The sequence below is a fragment of the Pomacea canaliculata genome, linkage group LG8 (genome assembly GCF_003073045.1).
Source record: "Pomacea canaliculata isolate SZHN2017 linkage group LG8, ASM307304v1, whole genome shotgun sequence".
Classification (NCBI taxonomy): Eukaryota; Metazoa; Mollusca; class Gastropoda; order Architaenioglossa; family Ampullariidae; genus Pomacea; species Pomacea canaliculata.
In genome coordinates, this window is record NC_037597.1 from 14109381 (window position 1) to 14123454 (window position 14074).

Here is a 14074-nt window from a genome sequence, read left to right on the forward strand (position 1 = left end):
CGAAACCCGTTTGTCGTTTGCAACGATGGTTGTGGGGGCTGCAGGCTGTCTCTTTTAAAGTATTTAGTGCAAGGTTTTAATTAATATGATGTAAAATAACAGGTTTTGGGGAGGGGATAGGGAGCTAAATTGTAATGACTCTCCTCACAACTGACTCCCTATAGTTTTATAGATTGGCTGTGTGCTTAGCACTGTCTGTACAATCCCGGGTGAATTTTGTTTGTTGTAGTTGTTGTTTTTTTTTTTTAAAGACGATTGTGATGGAGAGCTCCATGCCGATTAGACTCTATCTCAAACTTAGCTGTCACGGTGGTCTTCCTTAGCAACCAATCGCTGTGTGACCGTTAGGACACGTCCTCAATTTTTGCTCTCTGGTGTCGTGTGCAAAAACAGACCGATGGCATTTGTATATCCTACAGACTCACAGTATGTTACAGTTCTGTCGCTGCTTAATATTAACACATTCTGTTGATGCTGCAGTACTAGACAATTTATTATACAAAAACAGTATAAGAGCTTTAAGTTATATGTTTAAAATAAGTTTTTTAATTGATTGTTACGGAAGAGTTCCATATCACATTTCTGTTTAGTGTTCAAGGCATTTTTTGTTTTTGGTTGTTGTTTTTTTTTTTGTTGTTTTTTTTTCTTGTTTTTTGTTGTTGTTTTTTTACTTGGTCGGTAAATGTGAAAGAAAAAGATTTAAGGCTGATCAGATATTTGAACAAAGCGGACGGATTATGCCAGGATTTGTTAAAATTTCAATTCTGAGTTATTTGTTAACTTCTGTGGATTTTCTTGGTGTTAGGAAGTATCATGAAACTAAGAAACAGATTTTTGCGAACATTTTTTCTGGTTTTATTCATTTATTTATTTTTAACAAATATTTCTAATCCTCTAAGCCTGTGTTCACTTGCTTCAAGCCTACCCAAGAACAGACACAATTGGCTTCTTTCTCCGTTGGGACAGATTCTCATGGTCCTGCCCCTGGGAACGACTGTACTTTGTCATGCTCTGCCCACTCTCCCATCCCTGTGGTCGGGGTTAATTTTCTGATGAGTCAGTGAGAAGCTGCAGTTGTGCAAATGGACGATTATTTTTTATAATCCGTCTGTTGGAAGAACTCTATTTCTGCTAAACTACGCCCTACACGTCCTGCTCAATTTTATGGAAGAGATAACAAAAAATAGTTATTCCATTTTGATAGGTCCTTTCATTCAGTTATTATTGCAAGGTTTTGTAACATTATTCATAATTATCTTCCCCATCGATTAACTATTTTATGTTAGCATCTCTATGGTTGTCATCAGTTTGTGATATGCTCCTTACGTCTGCGTGAGGTCGGTGTGTGTTCTTTCTCACACCTGTAAATCTGGAATTATCTTCTCAGCTGGACTGTCGTTGTAACCATTACTGTGAAGCAGACAATACGTCACATAACGGTTTATATATTTTTTGAAGACGTATTGTCTTGCAGCTTCTTGCAATGCAGACCAGTCAGCGCTGATGTTCATTGTTCTGCTCTTTGGCGATCACGCGCAACACCTGGCGCCCTCTGTGTTTTTCCTGCCAGCGAAGTTCACCTTGTCGCACCTGCAAGAGGTGATAACCCCTTTAAGCCAGACGCTGATTAAATTTTCGAGCCCGTTCTGCAGCGATCAGTGCGAAAAGATGAAGCGTTCCCTCCATCCCACCTCATCCCCATCCCCCTTTCCCTGGCCATGAAATGATGCGAAGAACCAGCGGAGCGGAAGTCGATGCCAGAGACGGTGGACTCCTCGTGCCCTTTGACCTTCGTAATCTAAGAGCACGGTGTTGTTCTCTCGTTCTTAGCACCGGACACCAGACGTCGCCTTAGACATGAGAAGAAAAATCGGGGGATTTAACTCGACATTTTATACAGAAAAGGTTGTTTATTTAGAAATCTATATATTTTCCTTTTTTTCAAAAAAAGATTTGAGTAGGCTTAAAGATTGATTTTTTTAATATTTCTGGGTGTAAGAAAATAACGTCTGGTTTTGGGTGGTTTTTTGTTGTTTTTTTTTGTTTTTGTTTTGTTTGTTTTTTTTTTTTTTTTTTTTTTTTTTTGAAAGCGAAGCAGCTAGAACAGCAGTATTCACTTGATTTCCAATCCTAATAAACTGTCACTCATCCCCCTTCTCCACTCCATTACTAAAAAAACAAAACAAAACAAACAAACAATTGCGTGTCTGTTAGAATCTCGTTATCGATATTCTCTCCCTACCTGGGTCTCTCTCTCTCTACCTGCCTGATGTTAAAAGCTGATTGTTTAGGTGACGTGCAAGCCACCCGGAACGCTTCTCAATAACCAGGAACGTCACAGCAACATGGTGCTGGGCTCTGCTCGCGGTACCTCTCAGTCTCAGGATTATTAAAGATAGTTTTGCTTTGCATGCTACACACATTGCCAATGAGTCTGGGTGAGGGGAGGGAGATGATAGTCTGACAAGGCATGGTGAATGCTGGGTGCACGCTGCTGCCACCCCACTGATAGGACAAGATGTGCTCTCTCACTAATAGGCAACTGGAATTTCTTCTGTCACTATTTTTTTTTTTTTTTTTTTGAAAAAAGTTCGCCATCGGAAGACATGTAAGCAGTCATCTAAAACCTCCACATAATATACTATTTTTTAAAAATTGAAATATCTGAAGTGTTTGTAAACTGACTATTAGTTCTCAGCAGAGATCCGGCGTCATGGTAACGATGTTCCAGTAAGTAATAATGCTGAACTCTAAATGGTTAATGAACCTAATTCCTTGAATTAATTTGTACTACACAGTGGATGGCTATCAGTGGGTTGGTCAAGATGGTTGGATACTCGGAAAGAGGTCGAGGTGTGAACTTTGCTCGTCTTTTTTTTTTTTTTTTTTTTGTAAAAGTTGAAAACGGAACAAACATGTCCTTGCCACCCATGAGAGTACTTACTTACCTTCTGAAACCAAAGCTTGACAAGCAACGATTTTGCTTCTGTCCAGTGCAGATGTACTGCAGGTCTATTCTAACACGTATATATTTATTTTGAACTTACAATGTTAAAAACCAAAGATGTGAATTTCTGGCTACTTGTAAATGTTGTGATTTTTTTCCTTGTGTGTATGTACGGTTGTGTAGATGTGAGTGTGGTGATTGTGTGCGTACGTGAGATTGGTACTTCAGAAAAATTTTTTTCTGAGAAAAAAATGAGTTTGTTTGCTGGTGCGGGTTGGAAAAGAGATTGTTCACTAACTTTCGCTGGTAGATGGTGCTGCTTGAGGCAAAACATTATAATATAGCCCTCATGACCTGTTACCAAAGATACAACACTTTGAAATGCTAGCATAATGTTAGAGATATATACATTCATTGCAAGCTTTATTTCTCCCAACTCCCAATTTTTGTTCGATTTTATAGAAAAATGAGAACCTGTTGCATGTGATGGGGTGTACATATAGAATTTGTTTTTGACATTTATTCATAGACAATTTGCAATTATTGATATTTGATAGCCTTTGGGCTGCACAGCATGACAGTGACTTAAGTGAAAGTTGAGGAAAAGTGCAAATGGGAGAAGGTGACAGATGAAGTGGAGGGAAAAAAGCGTGTTTAAAGATGGCGATTTATGTAAAAGCAAATGGTGATGTCTGTAGATGGAATACATGTGATGGTTGCAAGCTACCAGTTCCTTGCCCTCAAATTTTATTTTCTTCCAATGGATGTTTCAGTCCAGCTCACTTCTGTTCTCTTAGTTTCTGTGAAATGTTTGCTGCTGCATGTTACTTATACATCCCCGCTTCTGAAAGACCTGCTTGCATCTCTCACTCTTTTGCCATCTTGGTCAACAGTTGATTTACTTTAACTTTTCCCTGACTGAATATAAAATACTCAGCGCCAGTCCTCCGATTTAAATCTCTCTTTCTCACATACACACACTTGGACGCGCGCTCAAACACACAAATACACTTCAGTCGCATTTTCTCTGAATAAAGAAATTTTCCTCGAGGCTTGGACGCCAAAAGTAAACTTGTTTACAGCTTTTGAGTGACGGAGGGAAGGGACTGGTGGAGTGGCAGTCTGTGTGTAAGTTTGGAAGTTAGACTGTTACTGTTGAATGTTATTAATACTCTGTGCATCACTTGCATACTCATGCATATTCATGTTAAATGATGACCTTGTATATGTAAATACTGAATCTCAGCCCATCCATGTCCATCTTAGAAGGAAAACTCTTCACTAGAGGGTTCCAATGTGGTGTGAGTTAATAAAGATTTTTTTTAAATGGACGGTTTGTTCTTACTATCACTCTCTTAAGTCTCTGAAAGTTGATATTCACCTCAGTTACCTATGACAAAGTTCACTGAAGTCACACAGACACACACACACAGAGGAAGTAAAAGTAAAACGAGTGTTACTGTTGATGAATGAAAAAACATTTATTTCTGCTTTTAGTCTGAAAGCGGATATTTGTTTATTGGCGATGACCGAAAACATTTTGTTTATTGAATAATCTAGCAGTCCTCTCACTGCTGTGTGTTCTGCTTTGAATTTTCTTGCAAAAAGCTGTGTAATGTGCAAAAATCATAGACTTACACCAATGCATAATGACTTACAGAGCAGAATGAAGTGTTTTGATATTTTAAAATTCATTATCTCTTCATACCCTCTTCCCACTACCCGAACTAGTAAAACTAGGCGTGGTTGGTCTTCTGAGAGAAGTCGCCATGACCTGGGTCTTCTAAACGCACTTTTGTCTACAAGGGAAACAATCCATATCAGATATCTCATCATTATTTGACATTTAGATTTTGGATAATTTTTCAAATGTCATTCAAATGTTTCCATGAATTGTCACGAAGAAAGCTGAACTTAACTTTCGCACTGACTTTTTCTTGTGAGTGTTTGCATTATGAATTTTACTGTTATGAAGACAGCGCACGCACAAACGGCTTTTAAAAAGATTCGAAAGATGTAAATAAACTAAACAGACGTGCAAGTACACAGACTCAGGTTCCACCAAGAATTCTGATTTGCAGTATTCCTTATTTTATTGTATTTTAGGAAGGGGTGAGTGACGTTTCTATAACTTTTCCAGACATCGTTTCAAGATGACATCAGTCATCAGCGCGCAAATTACACGCTTGTGAAATAACAGTCAGAGGAAGGTTTGTTTGTAATGATTCAGTGTTTTTCCATCAGATTCTAACAATAGAAACAATAAACATGTCAGGAAAAACCTAACAATCAAATCGAGTCTAAACCTTTCACACATATGCTGACCACAAGATGTTAATGTAAGGATGTGGAGGGGAGGGAGAAATAAAGAAAATAACAATAAAATTTATGAGCGCACAGAAACATTGATAACAATAATAAGTATGCAAGCAAGAAAAATAAGAGGTTTAAAAAGAACATGAGAGTATCGCAGCACCAGGGAGGACATACCTCACCCGCCTGGCCTCCCAACGCAGCACTACCCTTCAACCCCTGAAACCGCTGAGTTGTGGGACCTGCGCAGATGTGTAGATGGCGCTGCGTCCCACTACCCTCCCTCCCCACCTCCCCTTCCCGCCAAAAGAGCCATAATACGCACCATTGTCTGACGGGCAGTGTGTTTGTCGGGAGATCTTGCAGGCGCCAACTGCAGCTTAGCAGCTCTGCTCAAGTTCCCCGGGCTGGCATCTCAAGAAGCCAATTAAAACTCGCGGGAGTCCTCCGAGTCCCACTGCCGCTGTGGAGGTGGAGAGGGGAAAATTGAAATGATGTTTACCGGCAAAACGCAAGCCACGGACAAGACTGACGTGGGTCGTCATCACTGCTGACGTAGCAGGCAGTCTACTACGTCATCGTGTGGTATTCTCGACTTGACGTCACCATGCTACCAATCGTACCTATTCAACAGTAGTTGAGAGGTCACGTGTTTACACAGAACATGTAACTGGGAGACTACTGTTCACTTTTACTGCCCAACATCAAGAAGACAGGTAGCAGTCGCAGGTAGGACAAATGTAAAGCCGTTAACAAGAACCTGTGTCATTAACGGACGACAACGCGCTGCACACACAACACGCACACACGTATGACGCGCACACCGACCCACAGAGCCTGGCAGGGGCAAATGGATAATGACTACAACTACTTAATTGGATGTTCTTCGAGGGTAAAGCTTGAAGCAACTTAAGTACGCATGCTAGAAAGGTACACAAATGTCGGGTTTACCTGCCATCCCGTTAGACTTTGTGGCGAGCGTCAACACTACTCGTGTCCACCCCTGTCCAACGAGGAGCAGCGAGATGAGCAGACAAACACCGGGTCAGACAAATTACCGCCAAGACATGTCGGCAACAGAATGGCAAAAAAAAGCGACACGAGAGGTATGTGGGGGAACGAGAGGTTGGGGTAAGCGACATCATCGGCGGTAAAACACAGTCCATGACGTGTCTTGGACAAACCAAACTATTCATTATGCTTGACTGTGGTCTTGCTTGGCTGTCGGTCTGTCCGCGTACTCGTGTCTGTTTGTTGATGAACATCAGTCTCTTAATCCGAAGGGCAAAGGAAGCAATCAGTTAAACTGTTTTTCATTAAATAAGGAAAGGTAATTAGGATTAGGAGCAGTTAACCGTCTTTATCTTGTCATACCAGTTCCAGCGCGCTTTTAGTAAACTGTTCTCTTCAGTTTCTTTTTTTATTTGAGAGTTTCAAACTACGTGTTTTTCTAATTAGGCTGAGTAAATACAGTGTAAATACAATAAATTATGTGGATGGCATAATCTTTGTCTGCCTCTTGTCTGCTAGTTAGTGGAACAGATTGTACATATATGTACAGGTATAAAATTCTGCATACATTGAACCGAGCAGTTTTTTCGTGATCGTTTTCAAATTCAGACACTTGCTTCTGTTTTGTAGTTTACATCTTTATTTTATTCATGTTTTTTTTTTTTTTACAATAGCTGGTTTGGGTTCGTTTTTTCGTTTGTTTGTTTTTTAAGGACTGTGCACTAGAATGCATTCCTAAGAAACAGTCTTGTCTCACCGGCTTTTTGTCTGCTTTGCAGACACGTCAGCACACTTCCAGTTAAATTTAATTCACCTTTATATGTTTAGTTTCCTATCGCAAATATATCACTAAAGCTCTGAAATAAACACAATCTCCAGGGATATCCTTCCTCGCTGCATTATCTTTATTTATTGAGAAGTTATAAAATGAAAGAGTTTGCAATATATTTTTGCTGGATGTTGTGGGGGGGGGGAGCCTATTTCCTTTTATCTGTCGTTGCTTCCTCTTCCTCTATTTCAAATATCAAGGGTGTTAAAAACAAGATTAAAATAGTCTGTCTTTTACAAACACACACACACTCACAGAGCGCGCTAAATACACACACCGCAACCACCAACGTATAGCTGTCCTTTTTCTTTTTTTTTGAAAATTTATTTTATTGAACGTTTCTTTTTAGTAGTAATGAAGGCATTTAGGATAAATTCTTCTGTTAAGACAGGGAAAACCAAGTTTATTTTTTGTAAGAATAACACCTTTATTCTTCAGAAACATACGTGCAGACATCGCTGTGCACAGAAACAGATTATTAATAATAAGAAGAAGAAGAATGCATAAATGAACATTGATAGCCTGCGCTATCAAAACTACAACCACTAGGAAAGCTGGAGCCGTATGTCAAGTATACACCCCTTGACCTTTGTGACGTCACCGCTGTCTCTACCTGGTGGTGTAGGCGTTGTTACTCAGGGTTTGGGTATGGCATTGCGTACCGTGGTCAGCCCAGTCCTTTTGAGGGTAGAGGGAACCACACTGCACCCCACCTCTCCCAGTTAGACTGTTAATCCAGTTAATTTCCTAGATGTACTCAATGCGCCAGGTCCGGCACCTGCCTTTGCATCCAGTTGATCATGAGCTCCAAGACTCAGTATATTTATTTTTTTTTAAGTCCGTCGATAAAGGACTTGATCACCTGTCGTAGCATAACTGCCGCCGAACAAGAGATTAATGTCGCATCTGGCTTGTCTTCGTCTTTGCCGTGATCTGGTTTTATTCTTTGGAAACTTCTGATGTCTTCACTGTTCAACTGTACAGGTCAGGGTTAACAAAAAAGAGAGAGGAAGTTCCTATAATCTAAGAGTCGTCGGGAAAGCGAGCTTTGTCGAGGGTATGGCATAGGAAAGGCGGACACGGACTGTCTCCATCCACTGCTCTTTACATTTTCTGATAAATAAAGATACCCAAGTTATGAAGGGTGGAAAGAAGGAGTTTTCCAGTCCCAGGTTCCCTCTTCTCCTTTGATGATGGGACCTCCCTGCAACTGCACAAATCTGTGAAAATTGCGTTTCTGTCTCTTTAACCTTTTAACCTTTCCCCTCTGTCACCTTAATTCTTTCCCTGCTTCTGACTTCCTCCCCACTCCCCCCAACCTGTCTGTCTCTGTTTAGCGTCTTGTCGCTGGCAGGCTGTCTGTCCGGTTGGGTAACTTTCTACCCCTATCATCTGATGCCATCATTTGCACGCTTGCTTACCTATTATTTGCAGATCGGCGCTAAAACCTCCCCAAAATCCCAAACAGAAATTTTTAAATAATCCTCCTGGTGGCTTTTTATTTTCGCTGCAATGATTTAAAAACAAAGAGAAAGAAACAGTGCAAGACAACATGAGCTAACACAGTTAATCTCCAACACGAAAGTTTCAGAAAAAAACCCAGATTGGCTATCTTAAGAAGTTCAGTTTTAGATTGGCCTGACGTGTACAATCATGTTTCACCCTAACCCCTCTCATTCTGTTTAGATCACCTGTGAGAAGAAATATTTACCTGGTGCATCCCGCCCAGCCCTGTACCAGACACGGTTTGTAACTCAAAAGTAGCATCACTGATAGAGAAAGAAAGAAATGTCATTATCAGCGATGCCTTGGTTCCTGCGCCAAGTGTTTCAAACATAATTCATTCAGGTCATATGTTACAAATTGCCTCTAAAGATAAATGGCGAAATTAGGAGACCAGATACAACAACCAGACGATAACCACAAAGCCGATAAATTTTGCGGGAAAATGAGCTGTTTAGTCACAAGTGCAATCGTGGGTAGCTTATTCTGTCTGGCAGGTTAGGGAATGAGCTGTAGTGTTCTTCGAAATCGAGACTTGGAGGGTACTTGGGGTCACTGGAGGCACGGCAATGTTGATAGCCAGGGCTTGATGGGAGGACCTGGGGCAGGGGGAGGAGGGATAAGCACGTGCGTATCTCAGGCACCAAGTGTTGTCTTTTCACACACACATATGCAGCAGTGTGTCAGAGAGATATGGCTTTGCCAAAACAAGCAAACGGGTCTGTTCCCTTTGGACGAAGAAAAGAAAAAAATTCTCCAAATTAAAGAGAAAAAAAAACCCCAGAAAAATGCAGAATAATAATTACGTTTCGGCACTCCATAGTCGACACACAATAATAAAACAAGTCCCACGTGTTTTTATTGTTAAAAAATCGGAACGCCTTCTAATCATCTCTTTCATTGCCAAGTGAGAAGGAAAGATAAGCAAAGACAACAAATAAAATGCGGAATGAAGCAGGGGAACTGCCGCCGTAAAAAAAGCCTGTCAGAGTTATGGCCCTTCTTGTCTGTTTGCTTCCACACTCACGGATGCCGAGCTGTATGTCAGTGTGGTTGTGTAACAACAAAAACTGAACAGCAGTAAGAATATTGTCAAGTTATGCAGAGTCTTGAATAGTCTACCTGACGACACTTAATGTTTTTTTTCCTTTGTTTTCTAGCCTGTTTTGTTTTGTTGTTATTGTTGTTTATTTATTTCCTTCCTTCTTTCAGTGTGAAAATTGGTGACTGCGTGGTAATCTTGTTTTACGGGTGACTAGACACGCCTAAAGATCACGTTCTCAAACAACAGCATGAGAAATAAAAAGGAATCATTGAAAACTTCACCGATGAGAGATCACACATGCACGTGTTCTGTCTTGAGATGGAGAGATGTAGACATTGTTGTGGCCTGCAGTTTCTATCGAGGCTGCAACGATGGTATATCACTACAACTGAGGTCCACGGGGCATCCAAACTCTGCTGTAAGTTGGGTAACTTACAGTCTGGACATGAATTCCAGCCACGATCTCTTTTTTCATGCTTGTGAAATCCTCTGAAGATATTGGAATGGTGGAGCAGATACACCAGTATACTTATTCTTCTAGAGATTTTTTTTCACCGGTCACAGTCACTTATTTATTTCCTGTTATTATCTATGTATGAGTCTAAGAACGCGCTAGTTTTACGATACTTTAAAATAACATTTTTGTTTGTTTGTTTGTTTGTTTGTTACAGACCAAGCTCGGAGTGCCATTCTTCCCTGTTAAGAACGAAATTTAGGATCGACGTTGATCACTGATTGTCCTGAACCCAGCTCACGCCGGGAAGGATCGTCCTATTCACACACGCCATTTTCTTCTTTCTTTCTCATCTCTTTAACTCTTTCGAGCTTCTTTCCCGAAAGCCTGCTCTTTCTCTCTCTCACACATACACACATTTGCGAACACACACTCGCGGGGGCGCGCGCACACACACGTTTGAGCAAATAGACACATGCAATAGATTCCGATGAAAAAAAAAAGAAAAAAAAAGAAGACAGGCACACAAACTCAAATATTTGTCAAACTGAGATGGAGGGGGAAAAGAAGGGGTAGGACATGAGACTTGAGCAGGGAATGAACTCATGTCTACTAAGATTACACGTATGTGTGTTGGGGGAGGAGTGGGCGAAGATGGCGCTCATATCTAAGTACTTTGCAGCGGCAGGTTGTAACAGATTCTTGCAGAAACAACGGGAGGACATGCAGTCGATCCCCCTAGGGTCCTGGCAGGTACCGCATGCCTGATCCAGGGGGCGCTGTCAGGACTTGGCGCTGGTCAGGGAATGCTGCCCCCTTGCTGGTTGTTTTCGCGCACGTGTCGGAATGTCCGCCATGCCTTTCTTCACCGCGTGTCTCGCGAGACTTGCCTTTAGTGCGCTGGCTCCGGCGCAGGGTCAGGGAGCAAGCAGGTCAGCTCTGTCGTCCTGGAGTGACAGTCATCGTGGCACTGATGACGCTGTCTTGCTGAGCGGAAATATGATTAGATCATCAGGTCACGTGACCAGCCATTAGCTTCTCGCCGCCATCAACATCACGGACAACGTCAACTTCTGGCGTTTTTCATTAAGTCAGGATGATGATGATGAAAAAGAAAAGAGAAGGTGTATAAAAGCAGACACTTTGACCATTTTCGTAGTTCCAGAATGATGGACATTAAGAAACACCAAAAAAATTAATACAGGGCGACCCTAGGTCGGGATTGATATCCTCCTCACAAAATATCTGTGGACCGTTGGATCCATCTTACAGACGCCCTCTATTACAGAATAAGAAGTCAAGAAAGAAAAAAATGAGAAAATAATGTACCCGGGCAACTCATTACCAAATGTAAACGGCTGTCTCCTGTTTTCCCGATATATTGGGAAGCTCGTGTCTCTGTGACACAAGACAGAGCGGATAGATAAGGGTAAGGGTCATAGAAGAGAAATAAGTAGTTTGAGCAATTAACTTGTCAAATGGCCGATCTAGGATGGAAGTATTTCTTGACTACTTAATCAGTTGATTAGCCAAATGACATCGATACATTCCAGAAGAAAAAGAACAATGAAAATTCTATACGAGATGGAAACAGTCATGAAATGAACCCGCCGATGGACATACTGCATGATGACTTCTGTAGTCACAGTGAAGGGCTTGGAGTTCATAGTGTGTTCACAGTACCCGTCACCTTCTCCCTACTCTGCAACACGCTCACCATCACACCCATCGGACAGTTACTGGGAAAAAAAAAGCGAACAAGAAAATCTACAGGCGGAGAGACAGACAACAGCTAGAGAAAGAGCTGGACTGGAGAGACAGGCTGAGATGGAGATGGAGATTGCAGACAATCAGTGTACCCGATAAACAATCAACACATGGCCGTGGCCAACCGCTTAGCGTCACGCCACCCAACATCAGCATCCGATATCCTCCGTGACGATGGGCAGGCAATGAACGGCGAGAGAAGGCGCTTGTGTGGCCACCACCATACACCTCCCACGCTCAGTCTGTCGACTCCCGGAGCCTGCTGGGAGAAAAGTATGACAGCCAACGCAAGACTGCTTTTGCCCTACATACCGCCATCACTTTTTTTTTTTTCAAGGAGGGAGAAAAAAGTCTGTAATATTTTTCTTAGCCGACTCGTCAGTCGCCGCTCGGGCAGGCAGTCTTGAGAGAAACCTTGCCCCCTTCTCTACTCGCAGACATCCACACACCTCTCTCACCATGTCTCTGTCTCCGTCTCTCAGGCAACAACATCCTTGGCCTGCAAACACCTGTATGTCACTCTTGTCTTGAAGCTAACTTTATTTGCAGTTTTAACTTTTCTGAGCTGACGACATAAAGAGGAGTGTGAGTGTCAGAGAGATGGAAAATTAGTCACAGATGTTGGGTCAGTGGCTGCGTTGGTAGAAATCATCGGAAAGGAATGGACCAAGACATTTCGGAGTTTGGGATGCAAATCATCATTGTTGCACTCTTATGATACATGTCAACAGTACTGTAATTTCAATTGCTTTATCGCGTGATGTCACATTTTTTATTTTTGATATTTTGCCATTGTGGCATTTTGAGACATAAATCAGTATATATAAATACATACTAGCATTCCCAGGAAATCTCAGACAAAGGACAGAGCACTCAAATGAAGAGTAGCGCCGTTTGTTAGGTGCAGACTGAATCCTCTCTCGACTCTTGAGGGTCTTCGAGTGATCATAAATCATAGACAGCCCCAGTACCTGGCTCTCCTGATAATTGGAGATGAAGTCGACAGAGAAACCCTCAAATCCCCCCATTCTCACATCTTCACAGTACTTACTGCAGACCTCTACGTGCGGTCCAACCATTATTGTCTTGTCTATAACAAAGGTTTTTCTATCTCTGTTTTAACTTAAATTTTCTTTATTTGTGAAGCAGGTCGCAAGGTCAGCCACTGTTCGAACAGAAATTATTGTAACCCACTAAAACAATAAATCGATCAATCAATAAATTAATTAACAAGCATGGGCTTAGTCACAGGTGATAGCTTACTGAGGTGAGACGAGAGAAATAATTAGTGTCGAAGTCTGACTTCTCCCAAATCGTTTTTAACGCAGGACGAATACTTTATCGTTCATAATGTTTGAATCACAAATATTAGTGCTTTACTATTTTAATTCTGAAATTATAGTTTCTTCCACAAGGTTCCAAAGTAACAGGGGTAGAGAACTCGAACTTTGTTATTGCAAGAGTATAAAGATCATTTCGACTGGCCAAAAATAAACTTTATAAACACATTCCGAAACTTATTTATAGTAACATCTGTATTTTTCTCGCAGCAACAGGGACTTGAACAAACAATATTTTGAGAAGCGATCACTGCCATTAAACTTGCTGTATGAGTCCTACTTGTAACAATCCATCATACTGAAGATTAGCAAAAAGACTTTTTCGTTTCCCACTCCTACTTTTACTCAACAAATTCTTCTAGTGCTAAGTCAAAGGATATTTTTGTGAAACCTTTTTCTTCCTATTTCTTCTTTCTTACCTTTTTATATTGCTATTTTTCTTACTTAAATAGATGTCCCCCTAACAGGAAAAAAAAAACATTATTTTTGTCGTATTAAAATTTTCAACCATTCCAAGTGTATCGAAGCTTCTTCAAAATGGTTCAGTTGATTCCCTAAGCCAGTAGAGGTAGTAGAGATTTAGCAAATATTGTCAGCAAACAATAACTATATGAAGTCCAGGCAGAAACTGAAAACAGTAATTTAGTTGTAACTTTATCATCTATGTCTGTTCTTAACGATAAAAATATTAGGGAGAACAACATACAACCTTGCTCTACTCCAGCTGGACATTCAAAAATTAAAAGATATCTGGAAATTGGAACGAATACAAGATTGTATACAGGGCTTCTGCTTACGCAGAAAATTGCGTACAGTACGCATTAAAAGTTCGGAGGACCCCTTCAATTTTCGTCAATGGGGTCCC